Source organism: Saccopteryx leptura, chromosome 7 (assembly GCF_036850995.1).
Source record: "Saccopteryx leptura isolate mSacLep1 chromosome 7, mSacLep1_pri_phased_curated, whole genome shotgun sequence".
NCBI classification, from domain to species: domain Eukaryota; kingdom Metazoa; phylum Chordata; class Mammalia; order Chiroptera; family Emballonuridae; genus Saccopteryx; species Saccopteryx leptura.
This window is the reverse complement of record NC_089509.1, coordinates 35,603,718-35,622,616: the sequence shown is the minus strand read 5'-3', so window position 1 is coordinate 35,622,616 and position 18,899 is coordinate 35,603,718.

Below are 18,899 nucleotides of genomic sequence, written 5' to 3'. Positions count from 1 at the left end.
CATTCCCCCCCCCCCCCCCCGTAACCACCACACTCTTATCAATGTCTCTTAGTTTAACTTTTATGTCCCAACTACGTATGGAATAATGCAGTTCCTGGTTTTTTCTGATTTACTTATTTCACTTCGTATCATGTTATCAAGATCCCACCATTTTGCTGTAAATGTTCTGATGTCATCATTTCTTATGGCTGAGTAGTATTCCATAGTGTATATGTGCCACATCTTCTTTATCCAGTCATCTATTGACGGGCTTTTTGGTTGTTTCCATGTCCTGGCCACTGTGAACAATGCTGCAATGAACATGGGGCTGCATGTGTCTTTACGTATCAATGTTTCTGAGTTTTGGGGGTATATACCCAGTAGAGGGATTGCTGGGTCATAAGGTAGTTCCATTTTCAGTTTTTTGAGGAACCACCATACTTTATTCCATAATGATTGTACTACTTTACATTCCCACCAACAGTGTATGAGGGTTCCTTTTTCTCCACAGCCTCTCCAACATTTGTTATTACCTGTCTTGCTAATAATGGCTAATCGAACAGGTGTGAGGTGGTATCTCATTGCCGTTTTGATTTGCATTTCTCTAATAGCTAAAGAAGATGAGCATCTTTTCATATATCTGTTGGCCATTTGGATTTCTTCCTGGGAGAAGTGTCTGTTCATATCCTCTTCCCATTTTTTATTGCATTGGTTGTTTGTTTGTTGTTGAGTCTTATGAGTTCTTTGTATATTTTGGATATTAGGCCCTTATCTGAGCTGTTGTTTGAAAATATCATTTCCCATTTAGTTGCCTTTCTGTTTATTTTGTTATCAGTTTCTCTTGCTGAGCAAAAACTTCTTAGTCTGATGTAGTCCCATTCATTAATTTTTGCCTTCACTTCTCTTGCCTGTGGAGTCAAATTCATAAAATGCTCTTTAAAACCCAGGTCCATGAGTTGAGTACCTATGTCTTCTTCTATGTACTTAATTGTTTCAGGTCTTACGTTTAGATCTTTGATCCATTTTGAGTTAATTTTTGTACAGGGGGAGAGACTGTAGTCCAGTTTCATTCTTTTGCATGTGGCTTTCCAGTTTTCCCAGCACCATTTATTGAAGAGGCTTTCTTTTCTCCATTGTGTGTTGTTGGCCCCTTTATCAAAAATTATTTGACTATATATATGTGGTTTTATTTCTGGACTTTCTATTCTGTTCCATTGGTCTGAGTGTCTATTTTTCTGCCAATACCATGCTGTTTTGACTGTCGTGGCCCTATAATAGAGTTTGAAGTCAGGTATTGTAATGCCCCCACCTTCATTCTTTTTCTTTAGGATTGCTTTGGCTATTCGGGGTTTTTTATAGATCCATATAAATCTGATGATTTTTTGCTCTATTTCTTTAAAAAACGTCATTGGAAGTTTGATGGGAATTGCATTAAATTTGTATATTGCTTTGGGTAATATAGCCATCTTGATTATATTTATTCTTCCTAGCCAAGAACAAGGTATATTCTTCCATCTCATTATATCTTTTTCGATTTCCCTTAACAATGGTTTATAGTTTTCATTATATAAGTCCTTTACATTCTTTGTTATGTTTATTCCTAAGTATTTTATTTTTTTTGTTGCAATCGTGAAGGGGATTATTCTTTTGAGTCCGTTCTCAATTGTTTCATTGTTGGCATATAGAAAGGCTATTGACTTTTGTATATTAATTTTGTATCCTGCGACCTTACTGTATTGACTTATTGTTTCTAGTAGTCTTTTTGTGGATTCTTTGGGGTTTTCGATGTATAGGATCATATCATCTGTAAAAAGTGATACCTTTACTTCTTCTTTTCCAATATGGATGCCTTTTATTTCTTTGTGTTGTCTGATTGCTCTGGCTAGAACCTCTAGTACCACATTAAATAAGAGTGGAGAGAGTGGACAACCCTGTCTTGTTCCTGATTTAAGGGGAAAAGCCTTCAGTTTTGTGCCATTTAATATGATGTTAGCTGATGGTTTATCATCTACGGCCTTTATCATGTTGAGATATTTTGCTTCTATACCCATTTTGTTGAGAGTCTTAAACATAAAATTGTGTTGTATTTTATCGAAAGCCTTTTCTGCATCTATTGATAAGATCATGTGGTTTTTGTACTTTGTTTTGTTGATATGGTGTATTACATTAACCGTTTTATGTATGTTGAACCATCCTTGAGATTCTGGGATGAATCCCACTTGATCATGATGTATTATTTTTTTAATATGTTGTTGTATTCGATTTGCTAGTATTTTGTTTAGTATTTTAGCATCTGTATTCATTAGAGATATCGGTCTGTAGTTTTCTTTTTTTGTGCCATCCTTGCCTGGTTTTGGTATGAGGGTTATGTTGGCCTCATAAAATGTGTTTGGAAGTATTGCTTCTTCTTCAATTTTTTGGAAGACTTTCAGTAGAATAGGAACCAAGTCTTCTTTGAATGTTTGATAAAATTCGCTGGTATAGCCGTCAGGGCCTGGACTTTTATTTTGGGGGAGGTTTTTAATGGTTTTTTCTATTTCTTCTCTACTGATAGGTCTGTTTAGGCTTTCTGCTTCTTCTTGACTCAGTCTAGGAAGGTTGTATTGTTCTAGGAATTTATCCATTTCTTCTAGGTTGTTGAATTTAGTGGCATATAATTTTTCATAGTATTCTACAATAATTCTTTGTATATCTACGGTGTCCGTGGTGATTTCTCCTCTTTCATTTTGAATTTTGTTTATGAGTTCTTTCTCTTTTTTCCTTGGTAAGTCTTGCCAAGGGTTTGTCAATTTTGTTGATCTTTTCAAAGAACCAGCTCCTTGTTCTATTAATTTTTTCTATAGTATTTCTGTTTCTAATTCATTTATTTCTGCTCTGATTTTTATTATCTCCTTTCTTCGGCTGGTTTTGGGTTGTCTTTGTTCTTCTTTTTCTAGTTCCTTAAGGTGGGAAGTTAAGTGGTTCACTTGGGCTCTCTCTTGTTTGTTCATATATGCCTGAAGTGATATGAACTTCCCTCTTATCACTGCTTTTGCTGCATCCCATAGATTCTGATATGTAGTATTGTCATTTTCATTAGTCTGTATATATCTTTTGATCTCTGCACTTATTTCTTCTTTGACCCATTCATTTTTTAAAAGTATGTTGTTTAGTTTCCACATTTTTGTGGGATTTTTTTCTTCTTTTTTGCAGTTGAATTCTAGTTTCAAGGCTTTATGATCAGAAAATATGCTTGGTACAACTTCAATTTTTCTGAATTTGCTGATGTTGTTTTTGTGGCCCAACATATGGTCAATTCTTGAGAATGATCCATGTACACTGGAGAAAAATGTATACTCTGTCACTTTGGGATGAAATGTCCTATAGATGTCTATCATATCCAGGTGCTCTAGTGTTTTTTTTAAGGCCACTATGTCTTTGTTGATTCTCTGTTTGGATGACCGATCTAGAGCTGTCAGCGGTGTATTGAGGTCTCCAAGTATGATTGTATTTTTGTCAGTTTTTGTTTTAAGATCAATAAGTAGCTGTCTTATATATTTTGGTGCTCCTTGGTTTGGTGCATATATATTAAGAATTGTTATGTCTTCTTGATTCAGTGTCCCCTTAGCCATTATGAAATGGCCATTTTTGTCTCTGAGTACTTTTCCTGTCTTGTAGTCAGCATTATCCAATATGAGTATTGCTACACCTGCTTTTTTTTGGATGTTATTTGCTTGGAGTATTGTTTTCCAGCCTTTCACTTTGAATTTGTTTTTATCCTTGTTACTTAGATGAGTTTCCTGTAGGCAGCATACAGTTGGATTTTCTTTTTTAATCCATTCTGCTACTCTGTGCCTTTTTATTGGTGAGTTTAATCTGTTTACATTTAGTGTAATTATTTATACTTGTGAGTTCCCTATTACCATTTTATATCTTGCTTTCTTTTAGTTTAGTGTCTTGTTTGATCCTTCTCTTTCGTTTTTCTATCTTTTGTTTTTATTTGGTTGTATTCCATACATCTTTCCTCTGTTGCTATCTTTTTTATCTCATGTGCTTCTGTGGTGGTTTTTTCAATGGTGGTTACCTTTGAGTAATGAAAAGGGTCCCTACCCTGTTCATTGTAGCGAACTATTTTGTGAGTACTTTTGCACTCCATCGTCCTTTGCTACTGTTAATCTCCATCTTCTCCCCCTCTTTCTTTTTGTTGTCACAGTTTAAATTTGGTTTTATTGTGTTCTTCTTGGAGCTTTTACTTGTGGCTCTGTTTTTTTTTTTTTTTTTTGTTCTTTGTATCTGATTGGAGAATCCCCTTTAGTAATTCCTGGAGTGGAGGTTTTCTGATGATAAATTCCCTCATCTTTTCTGTATCTGTGAATGTTTTTATTTCTCCTTCATATTTGAAGGATAGCTTTGATGGGTATAGTATTCGTGGCTGAAAGTTCCTCTCTTTCAGGACTTTAAATATTGGGGTCCACTCTCTTCTAGCTTGTAGAGTTTCTGCTGAGAAATCTGATGATAATCTAATGGGCCTTCCTTTATATGTTGTATTCTTCTTTTCCCTGGCTGCCTTGAGAATTTTTTCTTTGCTGTTGGTTTGTGTCAATTTCATTATGATATGCCTTGGAGTAGGTTTGTTGGGGTTAAGAAAACTCGGAGTTCTGTTTGCTTCTTGAACTTGAGGCTTTAGTTCTTTCCACAGGCTTGGGAAGTTCTCATCTATTATTTGTTTGAGTATGTTCTCCATTCCATTTTCTCTCTCTTCTCCCTCTGATATACCTATTATTCTTATGTTATTCTTTTTGATGGAGTCAGATAATTCTTGTAGGGCTATCTCATTTTTTTTTTAAGTTTTGAATCTCTTTCTTCTTCTCTCTGTTGTGCCTCAAGTTGCTTGTCTTCTATTTCACTAATCCTCTCTTCTATTTGACCTGTTCTATTAGCTAAGCTTGTTACTTCGTTTTTCAGCTCGTGAATTGAGTTTTTCATCTCTGTTTGATTTGTTTTTATAGTTTCAATTTCCTTGGACATATATTCTTTGTGTTCATTGAGTTGTTTTCTGAGCTCCCTAAATTGCCTTTCTGTGTTTTCTTGTATATCTCGGAGGATTTTTAGGATTTCTATCTTGAATTCTCTGTCATTTAGCTCCAAGGTTTCCAATATATTAAATTTTTTCTCCATAGATTTTTCCTCATCTAGCTGTGTTACCTCTCTTTCTTTTGTATCCATGATATTCGATTTTCTCTTCCTTAATGGCATCTGAGGGTGGTTTTGTTGATAGTATTAATGAGATTTAATAAAGAATAAAAAGTTAAAAAAAATAAAAAAATAAAAAATCGAAAAGAGGTGTTTTTTTAAAAAAATTTAATAATGAAATAAAGAAAAATAAAATAAAATAAAAATTTTAAAAAAAGGAAATTATTCCCCCCCTCCGTTTTTCCTCTCCTCTCCTCTCCCCTCTTTCTTGAGAAAATCTTGTGGTGAACTGTGAATTATAACAAACAATGCCTGTGATGGAGGGCCTGAATTGAGGAAAAGTAATAAAGGGGAAAAAAAAAGAAAAAAATTGAAAAAAAAAAAAAAGAAAAAAAACGGGGGTATGGGCCAAGAAAAAGCAAATAAGGAAAAAATTTGTGTCAACAATAAAATGATTTGCTTCTAGGTGTTGGTTGTTTAAGAGTTATGATGAGAGGAATAAGAGGAAAACAGAAAAATGGGGGGACAAATTAAAAAATTACTATTGTATTTAGTGGAACAAGAACTAGATAAAATGGAGAGCCAGCGATGGGAGCACTGCTAGTGAGTTAAAAAGGTGAAGTAAAAATCCCCCAAAATGCCACAAACATAAGTTTGAGTCCCAGATAAGATAATTTGTTTGTTATTGAGGTTTGAATGAGAGGAGATGTAAAGGAGAAAGGAAGAAACTAATATAGTGGGAGAAAAGAAAGAGAGAGAGAGAAAAAAAGTGGGAACCACTAAAAGAAGAAAAAAGAAAGGAGAGAGAGAGAGAGAGAGTTAAGAGTTTTGGAGTGCAACCATCATAGGAAAGGAAGAGTAGAGAAAAGATAATGGGAGATGTAACACTTATGGGTAGTGTAGTTCAAGGAGAGGAGAGAGTAAGACCGGCAGAGAGTTAATTGGCCAAATTGGAGGAGGAAAAAAAGTATCAAGAATGAAGATAAGAGAAACAGACGAACATATATAATAAAATGGGATAGGTTATAAAGTCTGCAGATTATTCTTGATTTTGAGAGGTTATCTTCTTGCTTTTTCTTTTCTCTCCCTCTTCCTGGTCAGTGACTCTGTACCCCGGGTTCTGCCCCTTTGGCACACTCAGGTAGAGGTTTGCAGTTGATAAGTCTCTATGGCAATGTCATGTATTGGGCTTCAGTCTCGTTGGCAGTCGAGGCTCATTAGCATTTATAGGCTTCGACAGTGAGAGAGTCCGTGTTCCTGGAGCCTTTCTCCTAGTCTTTCCTTCCTCAATTAGTAGCCTGATAATCCAGCTATGGGGTTGCTGCTGCCTCTGCCTGGATAGTAAGAGGCTCAAAGAGCTGGCAACTCCCCACTCTATTTCCACTCAGCACAGGGCTCTGGGTAAGGCTCAGTCAGTCAGAGCTGCTAGCATAATCAGGCGGGCTTTCCACTCACTCAAAGACCTCTGGCTCTGCCACTCTGTATGGTAACACAGGCGGGCGCCCACTTCCGGGGCGCTTGGAGGAAACTCTCACTCACTGTCTGCATGCGCAGACCAGGATATCCGGCCAGCAGTCTCATGCTCTGAGTGAAACCCCCAATCGCATGAAAAAGTTGCAGCGTTGGAATTGGCTCACGTCCGTCCCCATGCGCGGCTTTTGCAAGGCGCTGGGGCGGCCTGAGATTCCGCTTTGGCCCACACAAAGGCCCCTGACTCTGCCCCTCTGTGCAATAACACGGGCGCGCACTGCCGAGGCACTCGGAGGAATCTCTCACTCACTATCTGCGCGCGCAGACCAGGATATGAGGCTGGCCGCATTTCCCTCTGAGTGAAACCCCCACCAGCATGGAAAATTTCCACCGTTGGAATTAGTTCTCGCTCCCTCCCGTGCGCGGCTTTCCCAGGGCACTGGGGCTGCCCAGAGATTCTGGTTTCGGCCCACAGAAAGGCCTCTGACTCTGCCTCTCTGTGAGGTAACACGGGCATCCACTCCAGGGGCTTAGGAAGAAATCTCTCGCCCACTAACTGCGCACCGACCAGGAGATTGGGTAAAATGGCTGCCCCGCTTGTCTTTCTTTGTTTGGGTTTGGCGCGAGTGTTAGCTTGTATTGCCCGGGTTGCCACAGGATCGGTTTTTCCTCGGCTTGGATCTCCGTGCCACAGCCTGGTTCGGCCGTTTGTGCTGCGGCCTGGATCTATTCACTCCCTTTGCCCACCTCAGTTTCTATATTCACAGTTATCAGAGAAAGCCGCCCTGTTTAGTTTAGTGAGGAAGGCAGAGCATTTCTTACTCCCTAATTCCTTCGGGGTTTGGTTATATATTTAGCCAATTTTTCACTCGACCATACCTTTGGGTGTATTGCGAAGCACCTGGAGGCTCCAAGTATAGGTTTTTCTGTTTCTGGTTGAAGATCTTGTTGAGTTTTGGGGGAGATTTATTGGTATCGCTTCCTACCCCGCCATTACTCTGACGTCATCCTCCAATCATCAGTTTTTCATTGTGGCACTTTAGTTGTTCATTGATTGCTTTCTCATATGTGCCTTGACCGTGGAGCTATAGCAGACTGAGTAACCCCTTGCTTGAGCCAGCAACCTTGGGTCCAAGCTGGTGAGCTTTGCTCAAACCAGATGAGCCCGTGCTCAAGCGGGCAACCTCAGGGTCTCGAACCTGGGTCCTCCACATCCCAGTCCGACGCTCTATCCATTGCACCACTACTTGGCCAGGCAGATTCAAGTTTTGATTCTCTGTTCTTAGAATGAGTTTTTACAAGAAATAATAGGCAAAAAGTAAGGGCAAATAAAAATATCAAATAGGAAATGTTAGGGCTCTTGAACAAATACGTTGTTTACTCCTGCCATTTGTAGAGATAACCATTTTAGATAGATAAAACTATATTCTAATTTTAAAAAATCAAACTTCTGGAGGACAGATATTATGTTATCATACTAACAAGTAATAATCCTTGCTTCATGAAACAGTTTCTTTACATGCTTCCTAAAATTTTTCTGTTGCATTTTATTACACATTTTCTCTTATTAGTCTTCAGTGATTTGAAATCCCTTGTTAGAAGAAATCAAGAATGTCTAGTCACCATCTTTCAAATAAGAAATTTTCATCAGCTTGATGATAGGTATTATATCTAATATAAACATTTCCTTCTCTATAATGAATAATGTCACCTTCTTGCATTTTTTCTCATCTCTTCCCATTTCAAAGTCCCAGTTCACTCTGAGAACTGGAAGGGAAGGAGCAATAGATGAGAGACTGAGAGTTAAAGTTCTATTCACAATTCTGCCACAAAATAACTGTGTGCCTTTGGAAAAAATATTTCAAACTTTCTGAGTTCTGTCAACAGAAAAATGTGAACTTGAACAGAATTATTTCTAATTATTTCCCTATCTCTGAAAGCAAAATTCTGAGGCTTCCCTGAAATCTATCAAGTTTTCTCACGTTAATTAAGATCTAGAACTGGACACAGCATGCTGGTGTTAAGTGTAAAAGGTCATTATTGTGACTTACATTTATTCCTATTTCTGAATCCTAGTCTCATAATAATATTTTTTTTCTTTTTCTTATCAAAGAAGAGGCAGGGAGGTGGAGAGACAGAGTCCCAGCATGTGCCCCAACCGGGATCCACCCCGCAACCACACCCTGTCTGGGGCACTTGCTCTGCTGCTTGGCAACTGAACTATTTTAGTGCCTGAGGCAAGGCCATGGAGCCATCCTCAGTGCCCGGGGCCAACTTGCTCATTCAAACCATGGTTATGGGATGGGGGGAAAGAGAGAGAGAGAGAGAGAGAGAGAGAGAGAGAGAGAGAGAGAGGAGGGAAAGGGTGAAGAAGTAGATGGTCACTTTTCCTATGTGTCCAGACCAATAATTGAACCTGGGACTTCCACACACCAGGCCAATGCTCTACCAACTGAGGAAATCAGCCAGGGCCATAATAATATTTTCAAATTCTTGAACTTTAGTGGTAAAAAATAATAATTTTATTGTTCATGCTAACCTTAAAGCTTTTATTTTCCTGCTAACTTTGCTCATCTTAATTAGGATTATCTTTGAATATTTTAAGCTTTGTTTGTAAGTGTATCAGCTGAGGATATACTTAATTAACATTCATTTTGTTTGCTCATGATTTTTTCTCCAACCTATTATTTTATTATTATAATCTGGGAAACCTTAGACTTACCAACCTGTCCACTTGGCAAAACATCATTTACTCCCTTAATTACCATTCCCATAAATTACCGGGTGAAATATTAAGCAGTATCAGGAATGCTGCTGGCCCCAGAGAAGTACCACCAGTGTTGACATTGGTCCTCTGACAAGTTCTATCTGCATAATGACCATGAGTTATGTGAACCACACAGAGCCAATTGACACTTTTTCCATTTCCTTGTTTATTTGTATTATATTTAGTGCATCTATGTTCTCTTGATCTATTTTGCTTGAGAGATAGAAAATTGCTCAACCTAAGAACCTATTTAGATAATATAAAACAAAAGGAAGCATACCATGTAAGGAAAAAGAAAAGAAGCAACAAAAATATCATAACCAACTAAATTACATCAATAAATATATTAAATGTATATGGATTGAAATTTCCATTAAAATCAGAGATTATCAGAATGGATAGTAATACTGACCCAATAATATGCTGCCAATATGAAACACACTTTAAAGATAAAGTCACAAATAATTTAAAAGTAGAAAGAAAATATATACCATCCAAATACTAATAATAAAATTAATATGACTGTATTTATGTCAAAGTGGGCTTCAAATAAGAAGTATTATTCAAAGAGAAGAGGAAAAAATTTAAATTATAAGTGACTAAATTGATTTTAAAATATGACAGTTTTCAATGTGATACACCTAATAACTTAACTTCAAAGTGCATGAAAGAAAAATTGACAAATCTAAATGGGAAAATAGATAAAGTCACAATCATCACTGGAGAGTTTAACAGCCAGCTCTCAACAATTGATAGAATAAATAGGTTTTTAAAAATCAATAGCAATGTCTAAGATTTGAACAGCACTATCAACAAGTGACCTAATAGACTTTCATAGAATACTGCATCTGATAGATGCAGAATAAACACAGAGATAAGCCATGTTCACAGATTAAAAATATCAGTATTTTTAAGATCCCATTCCTTCCCAAATTTACAATAGATTTGATGCAATTTTAATCACATACCCAGCAGCGATCTTTGTGTGTGTGTATGTGTGTTTGACAAATGGAAACTGAAATTGATATGGAAAGATATGGAAATATAAAGAACCAAAAGTTACTAAAGTAATCTTGAAAAAAATAATTAGAGAATTTTTGCTACATTTCAAGACAATTGAAAGCTATAAAAATCAGGAAGTGTGTTATTAGTGTAAGGATAGATAACAGGTTAATAAAGCAATATAGAGAGTACAGAAATAGACTATACATCTATGGTCAAAAACAGTTTTTTACAAATATGTCAATTAAATTTAATAATGGCCCCAGACAGTGGCTCAGTGGATAGAGTGCCAGCCCAGTGTGTGGATGTCCCAGGTTTACTTACCGGTCAGGGCACACAGGAGAAGCAACCATTTGTTTCTCTCCCCTTTCCTCACCCACTTCTCTCCCTCTCCCCCTCAGCCAGTGGCTCGATTGGTTCAAGCATTGTCCCTAAGCACTCAGGATGGCTCATTGGACATGTCAGCCTCAGGTGCTAAAAATAGCTTGGTACTCAAGCATCAGTCCTAGATGAGGTTGCCAGGTGGATACTGGTTGGGGTGCATGTGGAAATCTGCCTCACTATCTCTTCTCCTCTCACCTAAAAAAAATTATTAGGAAAATAGTTTTTCCCCAGCAAAAGATGCTAAATAAACCAAATATCCATACACTTTTTATACTATACAGATTACATACCTAATGTAAAAGCTAAAAACTAATCTTATGAAGAAAACAATTGGAGAATATCTTTGTAAAATTGGGGTAGGCAAATATTTCTAAACAGAATGCAAAAGTACTGACTATAAAGAGGGAAAATCAATAAGCAAGACTCAACAGAATTCAAAAGCCATCATTAAAGAAATGAAAAGATAAACCACAGGCTGGGATAAAATATTCACAATACATACACCTGACAAATATTACTCAGCAATAGAAAGGACCAAACTACAAATACATGCAATCACGTAGATGAATCTAAACATTACGATGAATAATACATGAAATTCAGTAATGCACAACACTAATCTATAAGAATAAAGTCAGAATAATAGTTGCTTTTCTGAGAAAAAAGATTGGGCAAAAACATAAGGAAGCATTCTAAGACAGTGTTTTATATCTTGCTTTGGGATATTGATAACATGAGCATATACAATTGTGAAGTTTCATTCCTCTGTACATTCAAGATCTATGTTTCTTACTGTATGTAATTATACCTCAATAAAAGAAAAAAAGTCCCTCAACTCAAAAATCTGTATGATCCATATCATATCATGGGAAAGTATAATACGACAATCTATACAGTTTATATTTGTTTGTGTGCTTAGAAAGAAACCAGTTTATTTGACCATATGGCAATCTGCTCTTCAGAACTGGACTTGAGTGGATTTTTCTCAATGCCTTGTAAGTGAATTATTTAAACAAGACAAAAATTAAATGTCTTATTGGCGAACGACCTCATCATTTCGTATAGTTGGCTTAACAGTCCCAAATATAGAAGTTCTGTGGGAGATCCTGCCCTCCTACTCCTGGAAGCCTGGTGCTGTAGTCTGATGGAAGGCAGGCAGTGGAGGAGAGGAAGTGGTTCTTCCTATTTATCTAAAAACAATCTGAGTCATAGCCAATGACATGTTAGAACTGTGCAAGATCTCAGAGGTCATTTAGGTTAGCCCTCTAATTTTACAAGTTGGAAAGCTTGACACCCAGATAAGTTGCCCAAGGTAACACAGCTAGTTAGTGGTAATAAAAATGTCCATATTCCCAACACCATGTGCAGTTATTATATCTGATGTTTTTTATACCTATAATTACACACCATTTTCTTTTTCTTCTTTTGGTCAGATTCATATATGTCCTTTATTTTTGGTTATATTTATTATTTAATATTTTCACCCCTATTTCTTACACATATTTATGCATATTATTAGGACACATACTACTCCACACTTTTATTTTAACTTAACAGTATATCTTGAAGGTTAATTTATTTTAATATCTACCCACCATTTTCAAAGTAAAAATGAGTGAATCATCAGGGCATACATTGTTCAGTCTTCTTTGGAGTCCCCCTCAATCCATTTAAGGCTTCCTTTGATATATATTTGAATCAGATTTAGACCAGAAAGGAAAGATTGAGTAACTTAACTGTCTTTGCCTAAGCCCATAAGCCTCTAGGGCTGGCTTAGGACAGAGAAAGTTTCATTGCAAGGTAATTGTGTTTCATTTCTTCCAGCAACTTCTCCATTGAAGCTTTAAGATTAGAGAGGGGAATGAAATGCATCAATGAATCAAACCCAGTTCCATTTCATAAATTGAACACAATCATTAATTTGCATTTAGTTTAAATATAGTAATTTTATGATTTTTTTTTTAATTTAAGGATAATTTATATTTTTAGGATGTAAGCAAAATTTTTCTGCCTCAAATTTTGCTCAATCTCATTGTTTTTATTCCTGTGTAATTTTAGAAAACCTGAAGACATTGCTTGTATCTCAGATTTTCTTTGGAGATCAATTTTACAGTCTAATGCTCTGTTTATATTTTAATGCAAATTGATTTTCCTGCAGATGTGAAGGCCTTGGCAGGCTTGTGTGTGTGAAAACAGTGGCTATTAGGAGTCTAGAATTACCAAAGTTGTTTGCCCTCTGGAGGACTTTACCAGACATTTTGAACCATTATAGAAAGAGGTTTTCAGGGTTAGAATCAGTGGTGGGATCTAGCAGGTTTGCACCAATTCAGCAAAACCGATACCTAATTTTTGGTTGAGTTTGGCGAACCAGTTGTTAAAATGGCACTTGTCATCAGGGTTCTCTCTAAGGTGGGTGCCTCGGCAGCCGCCCAGTGTAGACATCACAAATTTACATTCCTTACTCTTTTTTTTTTTTTTTTTTGTATTTTTATGAAGCTGAAAACGGGGAGAGACAGTCAGACAGACTCCCAAATGCGCCCGACCGGGATCCACCTGGCATGCCCATCAGGGGGCGATGCTCTGCCCACCAGGGGGCGATGCTCTGCCCCTCCGGGGTGTGGCTCTGTTGCGACCAGAGCCACTCTAGCGCCTGGGGCAGAGGCCAAAGAGCCATCCCCAGCGCCCGGGCCATCTTTGCTCCAATGGAGCCTCGACTGCAGGAGGGGAAGAGAGAGACAGAGAGGAAGGAGAGGGGGAGGGGTGAAGCAGATGGGCGCTTCTCCTGTGTACCCTGGCTGGGAATCGAACCCGGGACTCCTGCACGCCAGGCCGACGCTCTACCACTGAGCCAACCGGCCAGGGCCTCCTTACTCTTTTTTAACGTTCATCTGCGCAACAGCGTCCATAGTAATGTTCATTCTGTCCATAGGTGAAAAAAGTTGCAAGTGAGGACGCCAATCAAGAAATATCTTTAACAGTTTTATTGTTTTTTGTCAGGTGTTATTTAATTTTTTTCAGTAATATTTTAAAACTCTTCCTATAGCATAATCTAGTTTTATGTACTTCTTTTATTGTTCTTATTTAAGTATTAAATGCATAAAATAACTACCTTTCGGTATATCTTTTTTTATACTTATAATGGTCATTATTAGGGCAGAGATCCAGTTGTTAAATTATTCGAATCGCACCACTGGTTAAATTGCTATTCCCAGTCTCTCTACTCACTCACCTGAATGTGTTTAAGAGCCCTGTGATATATTCTGTCAGCATCAGTCAATTTGGGAGGTCTCAAGATGTCTTTGAGTTGATGAGCTGCCTCAGGAGATATGTTCCAGCAAATGGCAACATCTTCTGCTTCTCTTCTTCTAATTCTTGTGACCTAACTTTCCAGGGCTTCTCAGAACTGTAGGCCAGGTAGCACTCAACAAGACTCTTAAAATGCCAACTGAGAACTCTAGGGGGAAAGAAAACTATAAATTCACATATATAGAAAGCATCATTTTGGGCAAGTTTCCAAGATGCATTAATTGGGCAACAGCTAGTCAGCTTTTTTAGAAAATGAATCAAAGTTGAATGCCTTCCATTGTATATTATAATAAATAATCCTCTCCTAAGGATGCTAATATTAGTCTTTCTTTCTAATTCATGGCTTTTAATAAAAATAAATATATTCATATTTTTATTATTTTTTTCTTTTCTCACCATGCCAAGATTTCTTATGTACACAAAATTTGGTCTCAAATGTCTGTTTTAATTGTGTATGAACCACTGTAAGTGCCATGATGCCAACATGTTAAGAGCCTTTAGTGACCTCATCTAGTATTACCCTAGGCTTTTATATGTGGGACTTGATGACATGAGGTATTCCCGAGAGCAATCATTTGATTGATGCCATAATGTTGCTGTGATAATGTGGAAACACTGTGGGACATTTTCAGAGGCAGCATGGAAGCTCTAACCCAGAACAAGTGTACTGGCAGAAACCCTCAGTAAATATTTATTAAGACCAATGGCTACATACAATGTGCTGAAGGTAGCTTTTTGCTCTGAGTTAAAATTAAGATGAATTATATTATTGATGTATTAGGACCTTCTCTTTGCTTTTAAAGCACAGGGGAGGGTTTTTTGTTTCGTTTTGTTTGTTTTCTTCACATAACCTACATATCTTGCTAGTTACCAGACATTGCATCATAATGCTTACACATTCATTTAACCTACGGCTGGTTTGTAATGGCTTAGTGACTTTGATGTGACCTGCAGAAAAGTCTTGGATAAGGGCCTCGATCATACGGTGGTGAGTCATTTGACCTATGCTTATGCGACCAGTTTTAAGGCTGTAACAGTCAGTTCATAATCACATTCAGCAGTGCTCAGTGAGTACCAGCCAGCATTGTAAAAAGCAGTGCCTTTCAGAGGGCGTGTTTTGGAGGTTGGAGTGAATAAGGAGGGCATAGAAAGCCCTTTGGATTACAAGATGCTTATGAAAGGCAAAATTCTTGTTGGCTGGGATAAAAGAATGTTTTTCTTTTCTCTCAAAAAGGTTTTCAAAACTTAATAGTGAAAGATCTTGAGCCTTTGGGGTATACATTGCAGGATGCCCACTTCCCCTAAAAAGGTGTCAAAGGAAAAAGTAATATTTTGGGTTTTAATTTACGGCCTTGGGATAAGAAAAATTTCACTATAAGGATCTTTTAGAATAAAAACATAAAATGTTTTGAATAATAAATAAAGCAAATAAAATAATTTTCCTTCCATTAAAATAATTTTCCTTCCATTTCTACAAAAAAAGAAGAAAAATATGATTATTGTCTTATTTTCTACAGTATTTAACAGATAAGCCATAAACTCTTTGGTGAGTGCTACCTGTCCAGCAAAGAATATGATCTGAAGTACTGAATCCGCTCTGCTGAAGTCAAATCAGTTGTGTCAAAAGGAAACATCTTTCCTCCCTAAAAATTGGTCTGAAGCAGTGGTTCTTAGATTCTGGTCTGGAATCACTGGTGATCCATTATAACCCTTGTTCATGGATTGCACGAGATTCAAGTTCTAATATAGCCTCATTCAAGGCATTCAACTTTACATAAATATATTAGAGTATGAGAGCTAGACAATTCTTTACAAGTTTGCCATCAAAATTATTGCAAATTGACCTCTAATTCTCAGTGCAGTCTCCCAGGGAACATCCATGGCCTTTTTCCTTTATTGGTTGGTTGGTTTTATTTACCAAAGCCCATTTCCCAAACAGAAATTGAGAGCTGCTGGTCTAAAGAGCAATAGCTGCAAATTGAGGTTAAATGCTTTCAGATATATTGTCTGTCTTTGTCTTTGCCAAAGCTAATTACTCCTCTCAAGTTATTCTGGGCAATTATTTTCTCTTTCCTCATTCTGAGTTCAGGAATAATAAAATAGTGGTTACTGGGGTGTTTTTGTTTATAAGTTTGATCTAACAGTTATGCCTTTCATTAAACAAACACTAACCTCAACTAAATGTTTACATATACCCTCCCCCACGTTTTCTGAAGATTTCAGCATAAGGGATGAGAATTTCCACAAAAGATTTTTCCAGAAACTTTATAGGACATCTTTGACTCCATCTTTTAAATCTTAGGTTAAAATATTGAATGCTACTTGACCATGTATGTAACCATGTCACTCAGTTTTGTACATCTCATCAGATTGGCGAAGTCTCTAAAAGATCGCCTGATTTATTCTCAGTAATAATTTTTTCTTTGATTACTCCTAAAACTCTGCAAAATGTATACTTTTTGAATGTACTATATACTTTTCAAAGGGAACAAGTTATGAAGAACTCATTCTTTAAATTCTTTTCTGAGGAAAGTTCCTTAAATATTTATCATATTGCACTAACAAGTTGATATCAACTTTATTTGGATGTTTAGTAGATTAAGGAGTCAATAAGTCTTATAATTCTGTGTTAATCCTTTATATGTTGATCTTTTGTTTTCTTTCCTAACAAACATTGAAGTATAAATGAATGTCATCAGGAATCAAGACAATTAAGTTTGGAAGGGGCATTTGGGAAGGGCTCTGTGTGCCCTATAAAATACAGAACCAGAATTATGTAGTCTGAGTTTCTAAAGAATGCAACAACTTCTTTGTTAAATTTGCTGTAAACAAAGAAAATAATAATCAATTGGGCAATGAGTTACTATTTAGTGTTCACCCAGATGTGTCATTACCTTTTGGCTAAAGAGTGAAGACTAAGTCCATACATCAGCAGTCAATCATATTAGCAGTCAGCATTAATGAGGAAAAACAATACAAATTCTGAAACCCAAACTGGAGTACCCTGACCAAATGGCCTACACAGCTTATCTGAATGTCCTTGACAGGGCATACAGCCATAATTTTAAGAGAAAATAAAGGAAAAGGAAAAGGAAAAGATTCCATTCCGAGAGAACACATTCTTCCCAAACAAGTACAACCCATTAAATTTTATGAATGTTTTCCCTCAATTGCTTTCTCAAAAAAACCCCCCAACAAACCAGAATTACCTACTACTTTTTTGATGTTACATAAGGCCAGCTGAGTGACCATCCCAATGAAGAGAAAACCGTGAGAGTATTACCCTTCAGTCCAGAGCAGTTGACAACTTTATGCCTTGCCCTTATTTTTATATCGAAGTTCATGTATTGGAAACTAGTTCATATCCACCATCTTATTAAATTCTCAAAAAGAATGCCTATGACTCATATCCATATTTTCTGACAGAACATCTATGAAGGCATCCTGTATGTTTTCTTGTTTTTATGCCATCTCTTTGCTTCATTGATGATGCCTGTAAGAGACCTGTGCTTTCTCCTCACGGTGCACCTGCTCCTTCAAACACTTCTGCTGGAGCCTGAAGAGAGGCAGGCAGCCGTGAATAAATAATTAGGATTATGTCTTACACTGTTTCGCTGGGAGCTGAGATCTCCATAATACACTGAACGTGAAGAGGGGGTTGTCTGCAGTGTTTTTCTAAAGAAGAATGTTCAAAAGTATAGGGCACGATATTTTCTACGCAGTCTTATTGTGCAACTTAAAGGAGGCAGATATTATTTTATTTTAAGAATGAAACTAAGGAAAATAATTCAGTCAGTGGTTCCCCAAGGTCAGACAGCATCTGAGATTTCAGCCTGGACTAAAACCCAGATTGCCAGACTTGTAGCCCAGGGAAAGAACAGGCGTTGTTGTTGCTCGGACCTACACCATCCCTAGATGGCGATTTCCCCTCGGTTTGCCGTCTCGATGCTGCTCATGTCAGATGGCTCGCAATTTCTATGGGAGTTGAGACTTCACCCTAATAAATAAAGTGTTAACAACAAAGAAAAGAATTTTAAGCTCAAAGCTCTTTGGGCAACTGAATATTAAAAACACACAGTTTATTAACCAATCTATGAGGAAAGGTTTACTATTTGTTTCCATCTTCTTTTGAACTTAGGGGTAAATTAGAGAAGGAGAGAGTAAAAGGAAGACAAAGGAAAATAAACAAATAATAGCAAAGGGAAGGACATTAGGTAATATATAGCCAGGGGAAGTAGCTTAATAAAAATATTAAATAACACACTTATTAATAAATATTAACGCAAGAATAAGCCCTATTTTGCGTACTCACCACTGTCAGCCTACTTTGGCCTACCCCTGTATGACCCCCCAGATGGGGCTTCACATATTCCAAACGAATGTTTCTCTTATGGAAAAAGTTGGCACTGCAGTCTAAAATTGAAGTTTTTTCTAGGACTTTAGGTATCATTTAGATCTGAAAATCTTACTGAAGGTGAGCAGTTTTGTCAAGGATTCACTTATCAGTGACAGATGAAGACCTAGAACTGGAGCTTCTCATTCATTCATTCATGTAATCATGTCACTACCCTATTTCAAGCCATCCTATGTCTGACTAGACCTTGCCTCTAGGATGAAATCCAAACACTATAGGCATGTCTCCATTGCCCAGTTATTTTATCCACACCTGCTTCTTTCTGCTCCCCTACCTATTTTCTCCCTTTCTCAGCAGGCCCCAGTCACTCCAGCCTTCTGAACTCTGTTCCTTAAACCTGCTAAACTCTCTCCCTCAACACAAGCTTTTCACTGCCTTTTCTCTTGCCTTCCACTGGATCTTCTC